The 17,054-nt window shown below is 40.0% G+C and overlaps 1 protein-coding gene across 2 annotated transcripts in view; it reads right to left on the reverse strand.

The window, feature by feature from the left end:
• Nucleotides 1-17,054, reverse strand: part of KIAA0825 (KIAA0825 ortholog) — a 408,362-nt gene that overhangs the window by 57,056 nt on the left and 334,252 nt on the right. The window lies entirely within an intron of this gene.

A 17,054-nucleotide genomic window follows, 5' to 3' on the forward strand; every position in this document is an offset into this window, starting at 1 on the left:
AATGTAGAAAAGAAATTTAAGAGATGAACTAGGGCTTCCCTGGTGGCGCAGTGGTTGAGAGTCCGCCTGCCGATGCAGGGGATACGGGTTCGTGCCCCGGTCTGGGAAGATCCCACATGCCGCGGAGAGGCTGGGCCCGTGAGCCATGGCCGCTGGGCCTGTGCGTCCGGAGCCTGTGCTCCGCAATGGGGGAGGCCACAACAGTGAGAGGCCCGCGTACAGCAAAAAAAAAAAAAAAAAAAAAAAAAAAAAGAGATGAACTAGGCTGGGGGGCAGTGAGGAGGAGGACTTCTATGTAATTTGACCTGTCAGTGTTATGTTGAAAAGGGCTGTGCTCATGCTTACATAAATCGTCATGCTGTTTCTACTAATTAACATGTGTAAAAACCTCAGGAAAATTTTCCACAGGGGTAATGCATCTCTTTACCCCTTTACCCCCTTTAGAACTCATTTTTCCTCTAAGCTTTTTTAATGGGGGTTAGAATCCTGCAGTATGAATCACATTCTTGATTTTTTTTGACAGCATTGCCATATTTTCATCCTTTTGGTGTTTCTTAATTTCAGACTCTGCATTTTGACAGCTCAACCCTGTTGATTAATGCCTTGTAGGAACCCCTATAGGGCCTGGCTGTTAGTGATCTGATTTTGTGCTGGAATGCCTGGGCTGGTACTTGAACCCATTCACCACCCAGGTGGCTACGTGTGGACTAAATGAGCTGTGAAGAGTTTCCTCTTTGCCCATCACAGTCTTCCTTGCGGAGCCCCACAGTATGCAGCCACTGCTCCCACATGGTTTGTCACAACCCATCAACAGAAATAAATGATTGCCATTCTCACCTGTCAGTGGGCTTGCCGCCACTTCAGCTGGCCTCATGATTGGAAGCTCAAAGGGAACATTTCACATCTTTGTAGAGCATGATTATGACTGAACGCACTGCTCCCCTATGCATCTTGGCCAGTAAAAACACGCACGGAAAGCAAATTAATTGGCTGTTTTGCCCCAGTGATTAGAACATTACACTTGAAGTCTGCAGAAACTGATATTAGGCAAGCAAGATTAGGTCGGTTCCGACTTTTATCTGCTTAGTGCAACATGATTAGCAACTGCTTCATTCAAGGTTAGTGCACTCGCTGCTGCTGCGGAAGAAAATCTTCATAACGTAATGATGCCACATACCTTTAAGCTGATAAGCATGTTCTGGGCAGAAATCAAAAATCCCTTTGGGAAGGAAGCAAATGAGGATATGTAACAGAGAACTCATCAAATGGCTTTAAAGTCATCCTTATGTCTGGCACTTCTGAAAAGTATATTCCTAGGAAACCTGCTCTGCAAGCTATATTTGCAGGGTGTCGAGATGGTAATTGTGTCAGTTCAGGAGACAAAGAATAAAAGGACCCAAGGAGCAACATGAAGTAGAAGGTGACACCTTTCAACGAACTAACTAAAAATGAGCATGCTTTTAAAAGAAACAGAAAACTCTTCTTTCTCACTATCAACAGAAAGAGCAAGGAGAGCAAAAGATGCAATGGCAGGGCATCAAGTGAGACCTCATAATTAAATTCAGAGATGCCGTAGATCAAAGAGGAACTGTATTAAAAAATTAGGTCTAGGGTGTGGATCTGAGTTTCCCTGTTAACAGCTTTGCCTGGAGTATAATGACAAGAGGCTTTATCTAACAGAATAATAAACAAAGTTATAGTATACAAGTAAAAGAATGCCTGACACTTTATTTTAAATATGATAGTGTTTTAGATTTAGGCCATGTCTCCAAAGCTAAGCAATTTTTATTATTGCCCTATCTTTTCTACCACCACCCAGGGATAAGAGAGTGAAAACAAACTGTCAATAAATGTCAAAATCTGAGTCCCTAACTTCCATTCTCTCTGATTTTCTTAGAGTATCTTTTTCCATCTCATTGTTTGCTTTTTAGCCCATAGATGGATGCCCCAAGAGTAAACTAAATCTTCAAATGGTGTATAGTTTAGAAATGCTATTAGTGGGCCTCCCTGGTGGCGCAGTGGTTAAGAGTCCGCCTGCCGATGCAGGGGATACGGGTTCGTGCCCCGGTCTGGGAGGATCCCATATGCCGCGGAGCGGCTGGGCCCGTGAGCCATGGCCGCTGGGCCTGCGCATCCGGAGCCTGTGCTCCGCAACGGGGGAGGCCACAACAGTGAGAGGCCCACATACCGCAAAAAGAAAAAAAAAAAAAAAAAAAAGAAATGCTATTAGTGTATTTCATGTTTATTTAATTTAGCTCAGTTTCACCTCCGCCACAGAAAGTGACACCTGTGGCTTAAAACCTAAACTGCCTCTGCCTGGTACCAAGATTCAAATGCATAGACGTTTTCCCCCATATCATAGACATTTTAGTTTTCCAAACTCTCAGTATTTTTGTCCTCTTTTTCCTTTACCAGCAGAAATGACTGTCTTCCAGTGTTTGGAGACATAATGTTTTGGGGCTCCTAAGTCACCTGTCTTCTAGATTAAGCTTGCATGTCATCATGGTGGACTCCTCCTTTCACATGGTTAGTGGTCCTTGCTGTAGGAAGTCTTGCCTGCTCAAGGCCATATTTATCTCCATCCTATACTGTATTTCCAGTTTCCTCTCTTAGAGTACACTGGATCTTTTACTTCTCCTCCTATCTTATGCTTGTCTTGGTCTACTCAAGTAAGATCTATCTCCTTGTCTCCTGTATATTTTGCCTGCTCTTTTGGGTCCTACTTGCAACTCATTTTTTCCTTCTTGTCTTTGCACTTTTTGCCTACTTTTTTTTTTTTTTTTTTTTTTTTTTTTAGTTTACAAACACCATTCCCTACTGGATCTCATCTGCTCATTGATCCAAGTGAACATTCTTTATCTTCCTCAACTCCTGGATCTTCATATTTCCTTACAAAGCATATCCCTAACTGTATTCTGAGATACAACTAGGCATTTTATACACATGCACATACACACAAATAAAAACTGGTGTCTTTTTAGAAATTTTGTGCCCATACCTGAATAAACACTGGGAAGTTAGAGATCACCGGATATATAAATAAATACATGATTGTTACTTGGCGTTAACACATAAGTTGTATTTGTTAGCCAGTGGCTGCCTTGATCTATGCTATTTATTCTATGATCGCTGTCAATACTAAGAATTTTCTTGTGTGACTTCAACATATACTTGTGATATTTAATATTTATTAGATAGCAAGGATTCACACTATACAAATCTCCCATGGATTTGTAGCTGAACAAGAAAATTAAATACAAAGTAGTCTTGTGTTACTCAAATTTTCCCCAATCAAATAAGCAAAAAGATTGAACTCTTCAAAGTGAAAATGAACAATCTTGTCTCTTGAGCTCCTGTTTTTATATTGTTCATAATTAGAATTATGAAAAGTATGTAATGTCAAGTTTGGGAAACAGTGTCTTACAAAACATCTGCTTCAAGGATTTATAATATACAAGTTTACGTTGAAGGGACAACTTGATCAAGAAAAGTGAAGGCTCTGAGATTTTATTCTGCTTGCAAGCTAACAAGATAGCCTGCCAACAGTTTCATAAAGGCTGGCAAAAGAGGCAAGGCCCTTAGGAAAGAGGCAAAGACCTAATTACTCAAGGCACCATGGGCAACACCACCTTCATGTTCACATTCGTTACCCTTGCCCCTCCAGTACCAGAGGGCAATGCAGATGCTTCACACATAGTGGGGTTTGTGTCACAGCTGAGGAACCTCAAATTTAGGAAATCCAGTCTTCTAAGGGGGCTGCTAGCAAACCTGCCCAAGCTTTGCCCCTGAGGGAGTTATTATCTTTATTATCCTGGTAGAGAAACAAATCTGCTCTCTGCCTTGAGGGAGTCACTACCTCTATCTTTCAAGGCTGTTTGCTTTGCAAACATCCTTGAAATGCAAACATCCTTGCAAAGATAGTCTGGGACAAAAGCTATCACAAGACAGGTAGAAACACCATGGAGAACTGCCTCCTCTATAAAGTTTTAAATAATATTATTTAGAATAATTCTATAGTCTAGGTTGCTGTGGAAAATATGTATATTATGTTATTTAATCTATCAATAGCTCTATGAAATAGGTACTATTATCCCCATTTCATAGATAAGGGAATTGAGGCACTCAATAAGTAACTTGACCAAAGAGGGTTTGACTCCATAATGCTACACAGTATGCTGTATATATGATATTAATATTCTCATGTAAAAAATAAACTAGTTGAAACCAAATTTTGATTCATGCATTTCAGAAAGGAGGCATAAAACATAGTTCCTGATAGGTTACTAGAGCAAGTCTAGATTTGACTACTTATAGTTGATATTAATCCCATACAAGTGTACATTCCCTTGTAATTGACCATGGCATTTCACAGGTATTATCTTTCATTCATTCAAAAATTATTGATTATCTACTATAGGCAAGGCTTGGTTCTAGTGAACAGACACACTGTTATTGCCTTCATTGAGCTTAAAGTATAGTCAGAGACACATATTAAACAAATAATACATAATTACTTGTTCAGTTACAGTTGTGCACTCTTGGTCTGGGTGAGCTCATTCATTTCTCCCAGATTCAGTTGCCATTTATATGCTAATGACCCCCCTCCCAGATCTATAACTTTGTCTGTTGGCTTCATATTTTTTTTTATCTGAAGTTTCGCTAAGCATCTGGGGTGTTTCTCCCCAAAAAAGGCTTTTTCTCTAGTGTTCTCTATCTCAGTGAATGACAGTGCCATTTATCCGGTGGCCAAATGAGACATCTGGGCATCGTGATTTACTTTTCTCTTTTGTCCGATAAACCAACAAGTCCTATTTTACCTAGTAAATATTTTTTGACTTAATCCCCTTTGCTGCTAACCTAATTTAGGCCACCATTACCTCTGGCTAGAATCACCGCAATAGTGATTCAGAAATTGGTACTGCAATCTCCTGTCTTGCCCACCCTCTCTAATCCCATCTCCACTTTACAGCAAGAACCAACTCTCTACAAAGCAAATCTGGTTAAGTCATTTCCCTGTGAAAACCTTTCAATGATTCTCCCATAGTCCTCAGGATAAATAGAAATCTTTGCACAGCACACAATAGTTCATTATGATGGGGACCCAGACTTGTCTTTCACCTTCTTAACCCTTAAACTCTGCTTTCCAGCCATATACAACTTTGTTAACATATGTGAAAGTACAATATTCTTTCTTCCCTCCAGTGCTACAAGTGTTTTCTAGTTTGGAATAGTATTTTGCTTCTCTGCCTTCACGTCCCTGCTCTTCCCTCCAGCTCTGTCTGGCCAATTCCTGTTCTTCTAATTCTAAAATATCATTCCTGCTATGAAGTCTTTGCTATTGCTCCTAATCTGGATAGACTTTCTTGCCTCTGTATTTCAAGAAGCACCTGTACTTCTCTGATCATGGACTGTAACTGCCTGTCTAGTTGTCTACACATACCACTTCAAACTCCAGGAGGAACAGGAACTGTGTCTATCTTGTTATACAAATTACATAGCACTTTGTATAACATAGTACAAAGCACTAGCACATATATATCACACTCTCATTGAAATTTTTTTAAATGAATGAATGACTACATGCATAAATGAGTGAACGAGTAAACAAACGAACCACGTCTCCTATAGTTTTCCCTGCAACTAATGTGACGCGTGAAAAAGAGGGGCTCTTTAAAGATCAGACCCTTCCTTCCCTTATTAAGTAATCATGGACATATTGGAAAAGAAATGGAAATTAAATCCTCAAAAAAAAGAAAAGAAACCCTTCAAACTAGACTCTTATTCATTGAGGCAAACCTATGATATAAGAGAAGTTCATTTTCATTTTGGCCTCTTCTCACTTCTGCATCCTTTCCTGATTAGCATCACTGCCCCCTCCTCCAGCCTCTTCCCCTAATTAGATGCCCCAAGTGCTTCTGCTGAGCTTAGCAGAGCCCTCCACTCTCACTGCCTCAGGGCTTGCACTCTGAGAAATGGAGAAATGGGCCTTGGTCCTGGGCCATCTCTACCCTTTGCCTTCATCAAACCTTATTTCTTCTTCCTCCTCTCCTTTGCAAACATTAACACTGGCTGATGTCCTAATGGCTCCTAGTGGCTTAAGGAATTATATTAGCATTCTAGGAGTTAAGATGCCTCAGTTCAATTGAAAGTTAACAGTAAATACTTGAGCAACTGGGACAAGCTACCGAGCGTTAGGACACCCTTCAAATAATAATCCCTAATCAAACTCTGTCCCCTATGTTTATGTGAGGGCCTAGCTTGAGTTTTGACACAGAAAAATCATTAAAATATTTTGAATTATATGCGAGAAATCTAATATTTGTTCAAGACGAGGGTAATCTAAATAAAAATGTTAAAGTGACATTAACTTGCTTTTTTCTGTTGAGGAATTCATTAATGAAATACAACAGGCAAACGATTTCAAAGAATAAGGGAACAGAAAGGGAGAGCTTAGCTTCAGAAAGGCAACTTTTCAAGCTGTAGAAAGCATTGGGTGACAAATATTCAGGGAATCAGAAGGCAAGATGGAATGACAGAGAAGGAAAGGGAAAAGGATCAAAAGCGGCAATCAAGAGGAGAGAAGGGCAGAGTGGGAACCTGAATTTATTACCGAGGAGAGCAGGAGTTAATGCAAGTGGTAAGAAAGTGGACCCAGTGCACATGAAGCAGAAATGTTCCTCCACCGGGTACATTTTACACAGGCCAGAGGAGAGACCAATGCAATCAGCCTAGCAGGGTGAAGGAAACACCACTGGCTGTGGAAGAAAAGGCAGCAAAGACAAAGAAGATTTGACCTTAGACTTAGTGTGAGGGTTGTGAAGAGTCAAATATTTTTTTAAAATGATAAGCTGAAATGTTGACAGAGAATGTAGGTACGTTTTTGTCCAGAGCTAAATATGAGATGAAGACCAAAAGATTTAGGAATTAAAGTCCCTTCTATTTTTATTATTGCTAATCTCATTTACCTAACTAGTCTACTTGCTTTCTGTATTTCTGTCTTTTAATTTTCCCTGGTTAATCTTCCTAAAATACATTTGGTTATATCATTCTAGTTATTGTTTTATTTGTTACCTTTTATGGGTCTCTGCCTTATCTCCCACTACTTACTGCCCGGACCTCTTTCCTCCTCTAACAAGCTTCTTGAAAAGGGTGGGTTTTACTGCTGAATGCATTTTCTAGTGGTCACAGTAATCTAGCTGGCCCAATTCAATGAACACTTTTAGTCCTAATCTAACTTGGTCTCTCTGGCATTTGAACTGATGAATGCTCATTCTTTCATGAAACTCTCTCCCCCCTTGCTTCCTTGCACTCTTCTTACTAGTTGTCTTCCTCTCTACCTGATCAGTCCCCATAGCTCTTCCTCTGCTTGTCCCCGTCTTCACCTCCTGTAAACATCCCTGAGGACTCTCACAACCCAGACCTCCCTGATAAGCTCAAAATCAATATTTACAACTCTAGCTACTTCCACCCAAATGAACTGCCACTTCAGATTCAATGTGCAAACCAGAATTCGCTATCTCACTGCCTCTTCCCAGCCCCATACTGGGCTCCTCTGTTGTGATTTTGGTGTAGTTAGGGAAGACAAGACAGTTCATCCCATCCAAAAGAGACTCTCCCATCATGCTTTGTTTAGGCTGGTCCAGGACCCCCAGTATATCACCTTAACATTATTCTGTCAGCTTGGAATTACAGACCAGTTGCTTCATTTTACCCTAAGTAGGCATTAATTCTAACCATAAGGAACAGAGAGTAAGATAAGAATATAGTAAAAGCAATATTTGTGGAAGATAACTCTGGAAGCAAATTGAAGGCATTTAGGCTTGAATCTGGAAATTCAGTTGGAGACTCTGGGACTAGAGGAGGAGGACTATCTGTGAAAGACATGCTGAGAGAAATGTTGGTGGAGCCAGTTCCATGCAGCTGGAGTAGAAGATATGTTTAGTCGCTGCTGTTTAGGCCTTTACACTTAGCTTTTAACACTGCTCAGGGGAACAAAGCCATTCATTTGTGGTAGTAGGAGATAAAAAGCAGAGAACTGCCTGGTTCTGGAGGACCCTGGGCTCCCGTTCACACTAAAGGGCTCGGTCTGTCCTGAGCAGATCAATGTCAATACCACGTGGGGCTGTATTTGGGGAGCTAAGCCATTTTTCTCCACCTCGTCACTTCCTCTTCATAGAAAAGATTCACACAAGTTTTCTCTAAGAACTTCCCTATGCAGGAGTACAGGCATACCTCAGAGATATTGCAGGTTTGTTTCCGGACCACAGCAATAAAGCAAATATCACAATAAAATGAGTTAAATTTTTTGGTTTCCCTTGTTGTCATTTCAACAATCTCCACAGCATCTTCACCAGGAGTAGATTCAATCTCAAGAAACCACTTTCTTTGCTCATCCATAAGAAACAAGTCCTCATCCATTAAAGTATTATCATGAGATTACAGCAAATCAGTCACATCTTCAGCCTCCACTTCTAATTCTAGTTCTCTTGCTCTTTCTACCGTATCTACAGTTACTTCTTCCACTGAGATCTTGAACAACTCCAAGTCATCCATGAGGTTTGCAACCAACTTCTTCCAAACTCCTGTTAATGTTGATATTTTGACCTCTTCCCATGAGTCAAGAATGTTCTTAATGGCATCTAGAAGGGTGAATCCTTTCCAGAAGGTTTTCAATTTACTTTGCCTAGATTCATCAGAGGAATCACTACCTATGGCAGCTATGGCCTTATGAAATGTATTTCTTAATATAATAAGACTTGAGGACTTCCCTGGTGGTGCAGTGGTTAAGAATCTGCCTGCTATTGCCGGGGACACGGGTTTGAGCCCTGGTCCGGGAAGATCCCACATGCCGCAGAGCAACTAAACCCGTGCACAACAACTACTGAGCCTGTGCTCTAGAGCCCATGACCCACAACTACCGAGCCCATGTGCCACAACTACTGAAGCCTGCGTGCCTAGAGCCCATGCTCCGCAACAAGAGAAGCCACTACAATGAGAAGTCCGTTCACTGCAACGAAGAGTAGCTCCCGCTTGCCACAATGAGAGAAAGCCTGTGCACAGCAATGAAGACCCAATGCAGCCAAAAATAAATATTAAATAACTTTAGAAAAAAAAAAGAGTTGAAAGTTGAAATTACTCCTTGATCCGTGGGCTGCAGAATGGATGTTGTGTCAGCAGACATGAAAACAACATTAATCTCACTGTACATCTCAATCAGTGTTCTTGGGTGACCAGGTGCATTGTCAATGAATGGTAATATTTTGAAAAGAATCTTTTCTTCTAAACAGATGGTCTCAACAGGGAATTCCCTGGCGGTCCAGTGGTTAGGACTCCATGCTGCCACTTCAGGGGGCATGGGTTCAATCCCTGGTCGGGGAACTAAGATCCCGAATGCTGTGTGGTGTGGCAAAAAAAAAAAGGAAAAGAAAAAGAAGGTCTCAACAGTAGGCTTAAAATATTCAGTAAACCGTGTTGTCAACAGATGTGCTGTCATCCAGGCTCTTTTGCTCCATTTATAGAGCACAGGTAGAGTAGATTTAGCATAATTCTTACGGGCCCTAGGATTTTTGAGATTGTAAATGAGCATTGGCTTCAACTTCAAGTCACCAGCTGCATTATTAGCCCCTAACAAGAGAGTCAGCCTGTCCTTTGAAGTTTTGAAGCCAAGCATTGGCTTATCCTCTCTGGCTATGAAAGCTCTACATGGCATCTTCTTCCGACAGAAGGTTATTTCATCTACACTGAGTCTGTTGTTTAGTGCAGCCACCTTCATTCATTATCTTAGTTAGATCTTTGGATAACTTGCTGCAGCTTCTGCATCAGCACTTGCTGTTTCACCTCACACTTCTATGTTATGAAGATGACTTCTTTCCTTCAACCTCATGAACCAACCTCTGCTGGGTTCAAACTTTTCTTCTGCAGCTTTCTCACCTCTTTCAGCCTTCATAGAATTGAAGAGAGTTAGGGCCTCATTCTGGATTAGGCTTTGGCTTAAGGAAATTTGGCTGGTTTGATCTTCTATCCAAATCACTAAAGCTGTCTTCATGTCTGCAATAAGGCTGTTTTGCTCTCTTATCATTTGTGTGTTCACTGAAGTAGCATTTTTAATTTCTTTCAAGCACTTTTCCTTTGCATTCACAACTTGCGTAACTGGTGCAAGAGGCCTAGTTTTCAGCCTATCTCTGCTTCCTCAATAACTGTAATCATTTCTAGCTTTCGATTTAAAGTGAAAGATATGGAACTTTTCCTTTCACTTGAACACTTAGAGTCCATTATAGGGTTATTAACGGGCCTAATTTCAATACTGTTGTATCTCAGGGAACAGGGAGGCCCAAGGAGAGGGAGAGAGATGGGGGAACGCCTGGTAGAGCAGTCAGAACACACACACATTTATCAATTAAGTTTGCTGCCTTACATGGGTGTGATTTGTGGTGCCCGAAAACAATTACAATAGTAACATCAAAGATCACTGACTGCAGATCACCATAACAAATACAATAATAATAAAGTTTGAAATGTTGTGAGAATTACTAAAATGTGACACAGAGACACGAAGTGAGCAAATGCTGTTTGGAAAATGGTACCGATAGACTTGCTCAACACGGGGTTGCCACAAACCTTCAATGTGTAAAAAACTTAATATCTGCAAAGGCAATAAAACAAGGTATGCCCGTATTAGACTAGACAGCCACAAAGGAACAGGAAATAGCTTGCTGATTTTTTTTTACACGTTTATAATTCTCTGCTATTGCCCTCTCTTTGGTGATAGTTTAGGAGAATGGAAAAGTACAGAAAGAGATTAGATTAAAATCCATATTTTAATTCTCTAGTTGCCAAATTTTCATGAATCTATGTTAATTAAATAACTTGAATCAGGCCCTCATTTACACATTTACTCCTTAATTATTGTGATTATCTTCACTTTAAAATTCTGCATCAACTGGAAATGAGTCTAATAAAACAAGAAAATATTGTGACATATTAATGTTGACATGAGGAAAATATGAACATTTCAAAGGCTTTCTCCCCCTATTTTACTGTATGTACATGTAGATGGTGAATATGAGGCAGTTATTCAAACATTTCAGACCTCAAGTATCTAGATAACTGAAGGAAACCTTTGAAACTTACATTATTCCCATCTCGGGCTTCCCTGGTGATGCAGTAGTTAAGAATCTGCCTGCCAATGCTGGGGGGACACGGGTTCAAGCCCTGGTCTGGGAAGATCCCACATGCTGCAGAGCAACTAAGCCTGTGCACCACAACTACTGAGCCTGTGCTCTAGAGCCCACGAACCACAACTACTGAGCCCGTGTGCCTAGAGCCCATGCTCCGTAATAAGAGAAGCCACTGCGATGAGAAGCCCACGCACCACAACGAAGAGTAGCCCCCCACACACAACTAAAGTAAGCCCGTGTGCAGCAATGAAGACCCAATGCAGCCAAAAATAAATAAATAAAATAAATAAGGAAAATAAATAAGTTAAAAATGGATTTCTATAAAAAATTATTCCCATCTTTTAATTTTCCATTTTGTTTGTTGAGTATAGACAGTTTCAAATGACTTATATGTCATTTTTAAATTGCCTTAAAATTGAAATAAATAGTGTAATCAGAGAACTTCACAGGAGAATAAAAGCTTCACTCTTAACAAATGTACATTCTCAGTGGTGTCTGATTTCACATCTTTTGTACATAGTAGCTTCCTCCACAAATGAGGAGTCATGAAGGTTAGCTTCCACAGTGATTCACAAAACCAAGCAGGGAATGAATCCCTAATGTCACACATGCTATTTATACTCAGGATCATCATAGGCTGAACTAGTGGTCCACTGAAGAGCATATTTAGTTATACATACCCAGACTGTAGTTAAGCTTATATTTTAAAATGACAGTCTTGATTTTTAAAATCTTACTTTCTTAAAACTTATTTCAAAGAGTTATTAGACAGGGATAGAGAAGACAGAACTATAGTCTAGGAAGAACACTTTTGCTCTTCATATATTCAGGTATCAGTGTTTGGTTAAAAAAAAAAAAAAGAAAAGGAGGGAGGACAACAAAATCTATCATGGTGTTTTAAGGTGTTGGTATTGAGGACATAAGAACATGTATGGGACTGAAAGTACATGATACTAAAGGGGTTGTATGAATTATAATCAGAAAACACTTATAAAGCAGTAGATTTTCTTATCAAAAAAGAAGGTAGCAATTTGCAAATGTCTCATTGTTGGGCTCTCTTATAACCTTGGGTATATTGCCCAATTATATATGATCATGGAGCTCATTGAGTCAAAGTAATGAAATTCATAGAACATTGAATATATGCAGTTTGGTTACAAAATCATCATGTGGTATAATAATAATGTAACACTAACATAAATACATCTGTATTCTGGAATGGAACAACAGTAACTCCAGAGTCTTTAGGCGAAGGGTGTGGACCTATAATGGAAGCCATAAAACTATATTCCCACCTCAGTATCACATCAAAGACCAAACAAACATACAAAACCCAAAAGGACCGAAGCAGTAATGATATTCCCTCAATGACTTGAATGACTGTTCTGGAATCCTGGACTACCTACAGTTTCCCAAACTCAAATGCTGTTTCTCACCTTTTGCTTTCTTCATGCTTTCCCGCCCTGTGCCTTGAACACCTTTGCTTCTGTTTTTCCCCTATAACCCCTACTCATCCACCTAGACTGAGTTCCAACCATCCCGCTTTTGTTGAGGCTCCTCTGCATCCACCAGCATTCCAAGCATATCTCTAGTAACTCTAAAACTTGAAAGGATTTGCCCCACTGTAAGTGATCTGAGGGCAAAGAGTGTGTGTACCTTTCATCTTTTATTCCCGTGCTTTGGCACAGTGCTCCTCACTTCGTGAGCATTCAAGGAATGGCTGTTGAACTAAACCAAACTGCAAAATCAACATTCCAGAGAAGTTCTGAGGAAAAGAGAGATTGCCGACATACCATAGAGTTGATCCTGTGCTACAGTTACATTGGAGTGCTTCCTCCAAGAATTTACCTGGTGTATCTTGCCTCTAAACCCTAATTTATGCTCCTTCCTCCCCACAGCATATTTTCTCCCAGTGTCATCTGCTGAAATCCCACCCATGTTTCAAGGTCTCTATGAGATTACCTGTTCTCAATGAGCTTATTTCTTATTTTCCAACTGGATATTATTCCTCTGCCTTTAACCCATAGATTTTTGGTTTTTATGACAACTTCTAAGTTAAGCTTTGGGCTCTCGTTATTTATATATTTATCTCCTAAACATCTTTGTGCTGTTGCACTGGCTACTATTAAACTTTTATACATACCAAGTACTTTATAGACAACGCTTTAATTGGATGCAATGAACCTAGGGCAAAAGCAATTTTTAGTAATGATATATCTGAAATAGATTATAAATATTACATTACTTAGACATGAGCTATAAAAAAGTTTTCTTTTAAAAAAATCAAGCTATATGAATAGATTACAAAAATATATACCATATTCACAGGATTGAATGTAGTAAACTTATATAAGAAGAGACAACTAACTAAACCAAATCCTGTGAATCTTGATTCAGAGTCTATTAATTAAGAATTTATAATAAATAATTTGATCCATTTATTTTTTACATTTTCTGTACATGGTGAGCCAATTTAGGAGGATAAACAGCGCTAAAAGTCTTATGCCTTTAAATATGGGAATGAAAACTATTAATATTTACCTATTTTAAATACTAAAGCAGACTCTTCTACCTGGAAACATGTATGCATTAGGAAGATCTATAATTCAGATTCCTCACTAACCATTGATTTTTGTGAAGTTTTATGTGCCCCTTCAAATTTGATTATTTCACTGATTTTGTAATTAAATAAGTTCAAACCAAGTTATTAGAATTCTTACCATTCATTTTCTCTCTTCCAAGATAATTAAGTGTTAGGTTTTAATCCCATCAGGAGAGGTTTTTTTTTTTTTTTTTTTTTTTTTTTTTTTGGTACGCGGGCCTCTCACTGTTGTGGCCTCTCGCAACAGGCTCCGGACGCGCATGCTCAGCGTCCATGGCTCATGGGCCTAGCCGCTCCGCAGCATGTGGGATCCTCCCGGACTGGGGCACGAACCCTTATCCCCTGCATCGGCAGGCAGACTCTCAACCACTGCACCACCAGGGAAGCCCAAGGAGAGGGTTTTTATTTTTTAATTTTTATTGGGGTATACTTGCTTGACACTGGTGTGTTAGTTTCTGCTGTATAACAAAGTGAATCAGCTCTACATATACATATGTCCCCAAATCTCCTCCCTCTAGCATCTCCCTCCCACCCTCCCTATCCCATGCCTCTAGGTGGTCACAAAGCCCCGAGCCGATCTTCAGGATAGTGTTTTGATAATGTCCTTCCCTCTGCAGACTACCAGGTGTTATCCCTTGTGGCCCCAGGGGTGGAGCCTGTCAAGCTTCCAGAAGGAGCTAAAGTTTAGGGTGACTGCTCCACCTAATGACCAGGACCAGGAATCTGCCCCTTCCTTGGCCTCCCCTGGGAGTGATGACAACTCATGTGATGACAACAACAATGACAACTCATTCCCATCTAGCCCACTGACAATAAGTAAATGGCGTGCATTTCAACATCCTTACAGATGAGCTACAAGTTCCACCAAACCATGCCTGTAAAGATTACTTTTGTGAAATCAGACATGAAAATATGTGCATTAGGGCCCTCAGCTAGGTCTGAGCTAAGTGTCCTTCAGTCAAGGCAAATGCAAGATATGCTCTCCTGGGCCAGAGTCCTCAAGAGGCCAGATGAGGGAACATTCTGAGAGAAGGAGGTTCCTGAAAACCAGGGAGTAAGGCCCAGTGGACAAAGGAAGGGGAAAACATTATAAGCTTTGCTTCCTCTCCAGCCATTCTGCCCATTCTGTCACCAAGAGGCCTGAGCATTTAAGATTTCAAGGTCATGGAAAATCTAAGTAGTTCCTAGGAATGAGGCATCTACCTCCTTATTCTTTGGTAAGTTCCTCCTATCACTGAAGGAACAAATACACAGTCTCCTTTCCTTCCCGTCCTCCCCAAAGAACCTTGTCTTTTTTTTTGCTGAAACCCACTTCCCCTGCTCAGAAAGAAATAGATATAAGGGTTGGGAAATTAGGATGTATGTGGCTCATTAGATATTATATCAGGGTCCATTTTTCTCACCCATGCCTTTACCTACTAGGTCCAACCAAAACTGAAGTGTGTTTATTCTCCTTAATGATCTCACTTCTTCAATTTTAGCAATCGCTCTTCCTTTTTCTCTCAAGTCATCTCCAGACTATGTAAGACTACTTGTAATAAAATATTTTAGGGTTAAAAGGAGCCTTATAAGTCATTTATTACAACCACTAGCCAAGTTCTCCTGAAATCCTAGTCAAACAAGGACAACTGGCCTACACTGCAGAGCTGACTGTTTTAGCTAATCAGATAGAAGACTCCATGCTGATAACTAGTGGAAGAAGAATGAAGAAGATTCTTGGGCCTTTCTCTCTTCTCCCAGGCAACCAACATATGTTTTAATGGCAAGTCACTGAAGATAATATTGCATTTAATATATCAGTTAAGAAAGGAAGACAAGAAGAGGGGGACAGGATGGTATAGTGACAGGATGGAAGGGTCCTGTGGTTTTTTTGAGCAGGTGGGAACATTTATTTATTCAATGCGTAAGCCTTGATCCCATTTATTATTTTGAACAATCAGGAAAAACAGCTTTCTAGCTGGTAGCAGGAAGGTGATGTCGGAAAAAAAGCAGAGAGTCAAAGAGCAAGAATGTTATTCTTAAATTGGAACCTAACCTGGAAAATCACAGTGAAATGTACTAAGGGACCATTCGTGACCAATGACTGGAATGCCATTTTGTATTTCTTTGCAAAGATGCACTCTTGCATAATTAGCTTCCATAATCATAAAAGCACTCCTCAATGTAATAAGGCATAAGGCATTTTATTTGTTTTCCTATATGATGTTTATATAAAAATGTTAGGGGGCTTCCCTGGTGGCGCGGTGGTTGAGAGTCCGCCTGCCGATGCAGGGGATACGGGTTCATGCCCCGGTCCGGGAAGATCCCACATGCCTGCGCGTCCGGAGCCTGTGCTCCGCAACGGGAGAGGCCACAACAGTGAGAGGCCCACGTACTGCAAAAAAAAAAAAAAAAAAGCAAGACTCTGCATACAGTTTTGTGAGCATTCCTACAATGCACAAATATGTTGAATCTATCTAAGATTCTTCTTTTGAGCCAGAAAGTATTATGAAAGGAACAAGTGAGACTATATTTTCTTTTTTAGGAAGCATTAAAGATGTCTTCTTTAGTTATTACACTAAATATTCTCTGACCAACAACATATGCTTGCTAATAATTTTTGTCCTGCAGAAGCATGATTGTTTTCTAATGGGAGGCATTTGAAATGCCTTAGCTAAAGGCTGATTTAAAGAAAAGTGTTCTTTTAGAATCATCTCAACATCTATCAGGTGGTATTATTTTTCCAATAGTCTTTTACTTTGTCCTTTGCATTCTAAAGAGCTTATGTCCAACCTATAATTATTTTCTGCTAATTAGAGTAATTCATGATTAATTATTCAAAATGATTCCTCTCCAAAATCAAATCCATTTCTTGTCATGACATTTAAAAAAGATACAAATAAAGTATTATCAGAATGCAAATTTCTGTCAGAAGGGAATACTTTTTAAGTTTTCTTTAAATAGCATTAAAATCTTTCTCTACCAGCACAGGCCCCGTGATTCCCTACCTCAATTAATGTGGACTAAAGAAGGGCAATTGGACCATGAAGTGATGACTATTAATGGTTTTGATAATTACTAAGGATTACTTACACTGACTACATAGGAGTAGGTAATTTACAATATCCTTAAAGAAGAGCTGCAAAGCAGGAAGACCTAACGATGACTGAGGGCAAATAGTAAACATGTTAACGTGGGAACCTGGATGTCCAAAGATGTATTTTGACATGGATCATGCCTCTTTGTGGACACTCACTCGAGTCCTGCTGATGGCTAAATCTCCCTTTCCTGGGAGA

The sequence above is a fragment of the Mesoplodon densirostris genome, chromosome 3 (assembly GCF_025265405.1).
Source record: "Mesoplodon densirostris isolate mMesDen1 chromosome 3, mMesDen1 primary haplotype, whole genome shotgun sequence".
Classification (NCBI taxonomy): Eukaryota; Metazoa; Chordata; class Mammalia; order Artiodactyla; family Ziphiidae; genus Mesoplodon; species Mesoplodon densirostris.